Source organism: Pteropus medius, unplaced genomic scaffold (genome assembly GCF_902729225.1).
Source record: "Pteropus medius unplaced genomic scaffold, Ma_sr-lr_union100, whole genome shotgun sequence".
Lineage (NCBI taxonomy): Eukaryota > Metazoa > Chordata > Mammalia > Chiroptera > Pteropodidae > Pteropus > Pteropus medius.
The window spans coordinates 25,090,923-25,099,492 of record NW_024349519.1 but is presented as its reverse complement, the minus strand read 5'-3'; the positions used below and the strand labels follow the sequence as shown (position 1 = coordinate 25,099,492).

The following is an 8,570-nucleotide window of genomic DNA, read 5'->3' as shown; positions in this document are numbered from 1 at the left end:
CTCCTTCCTCCCTCCCTCCCTTCCTTCCTTCCTTCTTTCTTTCTGTAATTCTATGGATTTTTACTGTGTTTATTTCACATACTTATATAAGAGTTTTTGAGTAAATTTTTGAGTAGAGCAATTCATAAGTTGCTTTTTTGAGGGAAAGGGGGTGAGTCTTCTTCCTAAGCCAAAAATTCATAATCCAACACAAAGTCTTCACTTCAAGAATGTATTATGTTTAGAAGTTGATACAGATCAGTATATACTTTCTCATGAAAACAACATGTAGGAAGTCAGGATGGAACAGGTAAGTCTATTAAGTTATCTGTATCTGAGGAACTGGATTAACAGCACTCTAGAGCAGCACCCTGACACCCGGGGCCGTGGACCGGTACTGGTCTGTGGCCTGTTAGGAACCAATCCACACGGCAGGTGGTGAGCAGCAGGCAAGCAAGCTTCATCTGTATTTGCAGCCACTCCCCAGCACTAGCATCACCGCCTCAGCTCCACCTCAGATCATCAGGTGTTAGATTCTCATTGGAGCACAGGTCCTTGGTACCAAAAAGGTTGAGGACTGAGTGCTGCTCTGGAGCATGACTTCCACCTCATGAGGCTGTCTCCAAAAAAAATGAGTTCAGAATTCCAACCAGAAACACCTCTCATCACAGTAGCCTCTTTCATTAATTTTCTGCTTACCAAGCTGAAGGGAGCTTCCTAAGCAAATCACTGGCACATGAATGCTCAGTGAGGGGAGCAAGGACAGGAGCTGTGTACTGGAGATCAAGGAGATGGATTAGCTACTGCCTTCCGCAGACTGACAGGAAAACCAATTATATTTTCATATGTTTACTGACCACTTGAATCTGCTCTTCTGTGAATTGTTTATTCATGCCATTTTCCCATTGGATTGTAAAATTTACTCTTAGTATATTATATATATATGTATGTATACATATATATGTACGTCTTATCTTTCATATGGATTATAAACGTACTTCCCAATATAATAATTTTAATAGTATTTTTATTTACATATAAAAGGTTTAAATAAAAAAATCTTTTAGGTCTTTTCTTCTGGATCATCTATTAGAATGGTCTTCCTTACTCTTGGGGTGTACATCCATATGTCCCTGGGGTAGGCGTGTGGATTCACAACCACTTCTTCTTTGCCTTCTACTGTTATAAAAGCTGGAAAGCAAAAATTGTAAATGTTCTCTCTTCTCATGCAGCTAAGCGTAGCCAAGTATAACAGTTCTGAAAAAGATGTAGGAAGAAGTCGCTAGGGAGTAAAAAGGAATAGTCCACTGTAGAGAAAGCTGTCTCACCTTTGCTTTTATTCTGTTTCAGTCAGGAATATGAAAATGCAGCAAACATCTGGGGATCCCCAGGACAAGGCCACATGTTAAGGACAGCAGAGCAAACACACACACACACACACCACCACACACACACACACACACACACACACACAGAAGGAACCTGGGTCCATGATGGCATCTACCTCTGGACTTTTTGTTTTGTAAGAAAATAATTCTGTTAGCTTTTGAAGCCAGTTTTTGGACCTTTCTCCTGCTCATAGATCAAATCATCCCTACTTTATTCAGCCTCTCAAATTAACTTCTAGAATTCTTATTGCTTATTTTTTTTTACATTTGTATTTAATCCATCTTAATTTATTTTTGAATATGCTGAGAGATATGGGTCCAATTTTACAGTCTTCCAGATGGATAACCAGTTGTGCCAGCACCATTTATCAAATCCCACTGAAAAACCATTTTTTGTTTTATGCTAAATTTCATATATACTGGGATTTATTTCTGAAATTTTAGTCTATTCTTTTGATAGATTTTTTAAATTTATGCCAATATTATATAGATGTGATTATAGTGGGTTCATAGTATTATAAAAAATATATATAGTAAGGCCATTTTAACATGCATCAGATATTATTCTAAGCAGTTGACATATAGTAACTTATTTAATTCTCAACAAATTACAGATTAAAAGTAAATCACTGTGCATAGGAGAAAACTGAAGCACAAAGAAATTAGGTAAAAAGTTAAGAAAGTTACTTGGCCAAGAATATGTCACTTGCCACTCAGCTTATAAATGGCAGATCTAGGACTCAACCACAGATTTTCTCTTGACTATTATACTATACTACCTGTGATGTCTGTAGATTTATCATGTATTCATTCAAGTACCAATTTGTTTAAACTTTTATTTTTTTTTTCTAGAGACATGTGGTTTTTGTATGTTTACAATCATATATTTAACAAAAGTCCTAAATTAACTTTTCTCAAATAGTATATATTAAATTTTCTTCTCTTGTTGCAATTGCTAAAATGTTTAAAACAATTTTGAATAGTAACTGTGAGAGTAGATAAGTCTTTTTATGTTCCTACTTTTAACTGAAATGGTCCTAGGATCTCATTGTTTAATGTTTTCACTTGATCATCTTACACATGACTAAAATATTTGTTTTTGTTCTTGTTTTATTTAGTGAGTTTTATTTAATAAGGGATGGTTTCTAAGTTTCATTGCATACCTTTTCATCATCTATTGATAAGATCATGTTTTCTACTTTGATTTATTAATCTAATTATTTTAATAGATTTGCTAACATTGAAAAATCCTGGCATTGTCCCCAAGGATTAGTAACCACTAGGTCATTAATTTAGTCTAGCTTATTGTTCCTTTTACACATTGCTAGGATCTTATACAAAATATTTAGAATTTTTACACATATATTGAGAAGCAATTTTGGTCTAGATAGCTACTTTTTTGAATTATTTTAATCAAATTTTATAATTAAGGTTATGTCAACTTCATAATGTGAATTCTAGTGCTTTCCATGTTTTGTGTGTGTGTGTGTTTTTGCTGAATAGCTTTGTGAACATTGGACTTGGTTGTACTTTGAAGGCTAGGTAAAATTCACCTAGGATCCTATCTTTTCCTTTTCAATGGTACCCCTTTTAATTATCTTTTAAATTTCTTCTGAGATAACTGATTTCAAGAAGTTTTCTCCATGTTTGGAATAATTTGGGGTTAATCATATTTTGCTAAGAAAAAATAAATTCCTCTAGATTTTTAAAGTACATTTTTAGAAAGTCTCCTTTAGTTGTTACAATGTCTCCAGCATTTCTCCTTATTTTTCTTCTCATTATTGTTTAATAGCAATCATGAGGGGCTTTCCATTTTGTTAACCTTTTAAAAGAATGAGTTTCTTTGTTTTTAATTTCAATTTTATCTTGATTATCTGCCTCTTCTCATTTCCTTTAGTTTATTTTTCTGATATTTTACTCACTTCTTAAGATGTATAGCAACTTCCTTTTTGTTGGTCTTCAGTCTTTAAGTATATTATTCAACAATATATTTTTCCTATGATAATGGCTTCACTATCTCCCATAAATTTTAGAAGTAGACTTTTATTTCATTGCTTTCTAGTGCTCCTTATCATTATCTATGGGTGTCATAATGGGGACAAAGGGGTTTTATTTATCTTTTTGTTATTTATTTCTAATTCTACTATATTATATGATCAAATGTTTTGACTTACAAAGGCTCTACTTTTCTGATTTTTAAATACTTTTTGTAGCTAAATGTACATTTGGTTTCTGTAAATATTCCATAGAAATATGAAAAGCTGTATCATTTCTAACAGTTATAAATTTGTATACATATCTTTGCTAAGTTTTTATTGATATTATATATAATTGCTGTTTTATTTTTGTCTTTTAGATCTGTCTGATTTTGAAGGAGGCAAACCAAAGTATCCCACAATAAATGTATTTTAACAACTAGTTTTTTTCTAATAGTTTTGCTTTATAAATTTTGTTACTATATTTATTAATGTATGCAATTTAAAAGTTTGCATCTTTCTGTCTTTTATCATTTACTCAATTGTCCTCTGTATCCTGTTTTGTGTTTTTAATTGTAAATTCCACCTTTCCTAATATTAAAACTGCCATTCTTGCTTTCTTTTTGTTTGTATTTACCTGATATATTTTTATCCTCTCATTACTCTCAACCATTTTTTTATCATTTTGGGTCTGTTTCTTATAAATATCAATAACTTTTATAAACCAACTGAATAGTTTTTGTTTGTGTCAAAATTCAGTGAATTTATATTTCATGTAATATGGAATATAGTCGATTTGACTTCTTCCATTTTGTTTTATGGTTATTCATGATTTCACTTGCTTCTTCTTTTTCCTTGGAGCTGTTTTTGCTAAATCGATCAGATTGCTATTCATTCCTCTTTTCACCCTGACAATTAGGTAGGTCTATTGTGCTTTTTTATTCCACTAATGATTACCTTCCTTTATCCTGACATTCATATTCAAATACATGTTTTTCATTAATATATGAATGCAAGATAGCAATTATTCCCCTCCACTAAAGCTCTATTCCGTAACTATTTCTCCCTTCCCTCTTCAGATTTGATTTTAGAACACGTTCCCTACCACTTTCCTCCAACTGCTGAATTCTGCTGAGATAGGTAAGTAGTTTTAGTTCTAGTCTTTTTTTGTTTTTGGCTTCCCTTGTACTGCTTCTTACACATTTCTACTTGCTTTGTCATCATCATCATTTGGGATTTAACAGCATGTATACTGCAAAGTTGGTTGCTCATCACTGTTTCCCCTTCATAGTGATTCCAATTCATTTGGATTACTTCTTGAGTACTTCTTTAGAGGGTGTACATTGGTGATACAGGCTCTGAATCTTTGCATGTTCCTAAATATCTTGCATTTACTCTAAGAGATCAATGATATTTTCTCTGTATAGAATATCCTTGAGTCATAAGTTTTTCTCTTAGTTGATGTTCTTCCATTGTCTTCTAGCTTTCATTGTTGCAGATGAGAAATTTATTACTCTTATTTTTGTTTCTTTTGTAAGTACCAATAGAAGTAACTTGTTTTTTCTTTCTAGAATCTTGTAAAATATGTTTAGCTATAAAGTTAAAGAATTTTTCTAGGATGTGCTTAAAGGTGTGTGTGTGTGTGTATTGTATGTGGCTTTATGTGTGTGTGTGTGTGTGGCTATGTGTGTGTGTGTGTGTGTAATATGTGTGTGTGTGTGTGTTCTTAATTTTACCTGGAACTTTGTTTTTCGTTTTGAGTTATTTCTTCCACTTGGTTTTCAAAATTATTAATTTGAATTTCAACAATGACCACCCTCTCTTCTTCTATTAATTCAACTAATCTATTATATATATTTTTCGATTTGTAAATTGTGGCTTTACAGTCCTCTCCCCACCTCTGGCATTTAGTTGTTATGGTTAGCTTTATTGTCGTTGCTTTTTTTTCCCTTTTTGGTATGTAGATTTCTGTAAGTGCTCTTGTATAATTTTTTTTATTTTGGCTAAGTTTGCCCTTCTCATCTCCACTGCTCCTTTAACTGGGAGCTTCCTGATCTGTTTGTTTTGCATTCCTACATGTTAGGTGCTCTGAAGCAGGTTGCTGTTTTCCTGGGGTGACTTAAGAAATAGTGGGAAGTCCTGTTAGACTCTAGGGACCAGCCTTTCTACTCCCTGCTTTCCTTGGTTGGCACTCTCACAATACCAGAGTGGAGAAAATGCATCTGTTTTGGTTGCCCCAGCTCCTGAGGGGCCAGGGCAACAAGTTGCTCTTGCAAGGCAACATTCCTCCAGTAAGGCCTATGAGGGAAGCAGGTCAGCCTCTTCCTGGTGCCACAAAGCCACAGTGTTCACCCCATTCTGAGCTCTCATCTGGCTCAATGGGGAAAAGTACCTGCATTGGCTTTGTCCTTCAGGACCCCAACAGAATTCTGATCTCTTTTGTACCCCTGATCGTTGTTCAGCTTGGAGGAGGTAAGGAGTTGGCTGGGAGATGGGTAGGTGAGGCATCATTCAAGTCAACAGCATGCCAGAATCCTGGAGAGGTAATTACAGGAAAATTCAGACTGTTTCTCTAATGTCCTTTCGTGTCACAAAAGAGGGTTATCCTTGGTAAGGGAAGATCTAGCGTCTGAAATAGTTGTATGAAGGATGGACTGGGGCCAGGATGCAGCCCACAAGGGAGGTGCAGCAGTGAGAAATCAGGGCTTGAGAACCTACTTTCCCACTAACTACACCTGAACTGGCCTTGGACCAGCAATGTTATGAGGTGAGAAGCGGAAGCTATGTTTGGAGGAGCTAGGGGCGGCTGGGTATTGATGATGATAAACAGGAAGAAGAGGCAAATCTCAAAGCAGCAGAGAGGAAAGAGGAGAGTTTTGGGGTCTAGAAGCACACTGCCAGGGAAGAGCCGAGGAGATGAGCCACATTTAGAAATCAATGGGTGCCTGTCTTTGTCAATCTGCCTTTCTCCTTCCCCTTTCTTCTTTGCAAATTTATTTTCCATTTTGATTTCAGGTATGTATAAACATAGACATAATGCTTCATCCACATCGCCATTCTATAAATGAAAAATAAATGGTGGTCTTTTCATGCTAAAATTCTGAAATTCATAACCCCAATACCAATTCCTGACTAACTGGTAAACATTTGGGGTTAAGACTATCTCAGAAATGTTCTTTTCAGGATTATAGTTCTGTGGAACAAAAGTGTTCTTATTTCCAGACGTCACTTCATTTAAAATTCGCTCTCATGGCCAACATTCCTTGTTGGAGTCGATAAGCCGTTTGGTCAAGAACACTACAGGCAGTGTACATTGTGTACAGAAAAAAATTTCTTGTATTTTATCATTTCTCTAAAACTGTGGGATGATCTTATGCAGCTGTTTCATAAGAAATGTGGCTCAGACTTGACAGGATAAATTCTCTTCAAAGATGAATCAAAGGAAAATAGTATCCAAGAATGCAAAACAAGCCATTGTCACCCTAACCTCATCACACCTACACAGAGCTTCACAGCTGCTAAAAGAGAAACTATTTCCATCACCCAATAAACCGCAGGAAGAGATTTCAAAAGAGAGGAAGAGATCTGTGGGAGATCCAGTCAAATTACACATTACTGTGAAAATGAAATCATCTGCAGCTTTACAGTATCTAAAGACAACATGTACTTAACAATAGTCACCTGCCAGTAAGTAAAGCCATCAGAAATGATTAAAATCAAGTTTGATAATAGGCTATAAAATCAGTCAATAAAAATAAAAACATTATATTTCTAAATTTGAATTCATGTAATTGTATTAATGGGGGTCTCTCCTTATGCCTTCCTCCAGTTGAAGTTACATTTTCCTATCACTCAAATAATAAGTGGATGTAGGACTGACAAGTTATTTTAAAACTTCATGGGCAAGCTAAATTAGCATGATTCTTTGGAATTGTTTCAAAGATCTTTGGCTACTATTAATATTTTTAATCTTTCATTTTTATTATGTATATGATGTCATGAGCTGTGGCAGGCAGCACATTTTGTCAATTAAATAATTAATCCCACAGCATAAGAGTCAGTGAGGAAAAATTGACATTTGTCAGGTTCAAAGAAAATGAAAGCCTAGGAGGATTTTTCATTATGCTTGCTCGAGAAAAACATCATCTGATAGCTGACTTTCTTTCCTTCTACTGCTTCTGCAACAAACATTCCCCATATCGAACCGTAAGAAAGAAAAAGTATTGCAACATCTCCCTCCCCCTCATTCTCACCCACCCAATTGCAAAATCATATCAGTTTTATTTCCTAAGTATCTCTCCATCTACACCATCAAAATTGGCTAAAATTGACTCTGATAAACCAAAGGGCAATTATCATAGTGAGTTGCCTGTTTTCTGCTTTGGCAGCTGCACAGAGGTTAGAAGCCTGAGTGCGAGGGTCGTGGGATCAGGGTCGTGGGATCAAGTCCTAGCTCTACCGCGGGACCTCAGGCCTCTCCAAGCCCGGAATGTCTCAGTCTGTGATGGGAGGATACGATTGGGACCTCCCTCAGAAGGTGACTGTGAGGGTTAAATGATAGTGAACGTAACCTGCTTATTAGTACACTGACTGGAGTACAGGGAGATATCTCTGCATGTTAGCTATGAATAGTAGAATCCATTTAAGTTTTTACTACATTGTGATTTATGAACATGTCAAGGGAATTGTAGCACCATCACACTCTACACATTCGCTTTCCCTTCCACCTATGCTCTGAAACCTCTTCCCACGACTCCATTCAGCTGCTCCTGACAGGGGGCCTCCCTCGGCTGCCTTGCTCATTCTTTCCTGTGTCTTCGTTTCCTTGTCTCGTCCTTGGCCGGCAAGGAGCTGAGTAACAGTACTATTTGGTCCCCCCAGAACTTCTGTTCCAGGGTTTCTACAGATGGTATCGCCATGTCATGAACCACAGTCTGCACTGGATTAACGCTGCCTAGGAGGTGAACATTTCAGCTCGCTATTTTTAACCTGTTCAAGCGTCCTCCGCTCTCTGCCAAAACGGAATGCCTGCTCGGGGTGGAGATGAGCCTCCTCGATGCATTTATGCCACATGCGTTGCTGTTTTTCTTCTAATAGTATCCACAATGTGTTTTTCTTCCCCCCCCCCAATCGGGTACTAACAAAAACAGTTATTTTTGTTACAAAAGGCAAGGTTTACCCCAGTTTCAGATTGCAGGCACTTCTATAAGTACCTACTATTTATCAA

The 8,570-nt window shown here is 36.2% G+C and overlaps 1 protein-coding gene across 1 annotated transcript in view; it reads right to left on the bottom strand.

Moving 5' to 3' along the window:
* The window catches only part of TENM3 (teneurin transmembrane protein 3), a 546,591-nt gene that overhangs the window by 391,314 nt on the left and 146,707 nt on the right, over positions 1 to 8,570 (bottom strand).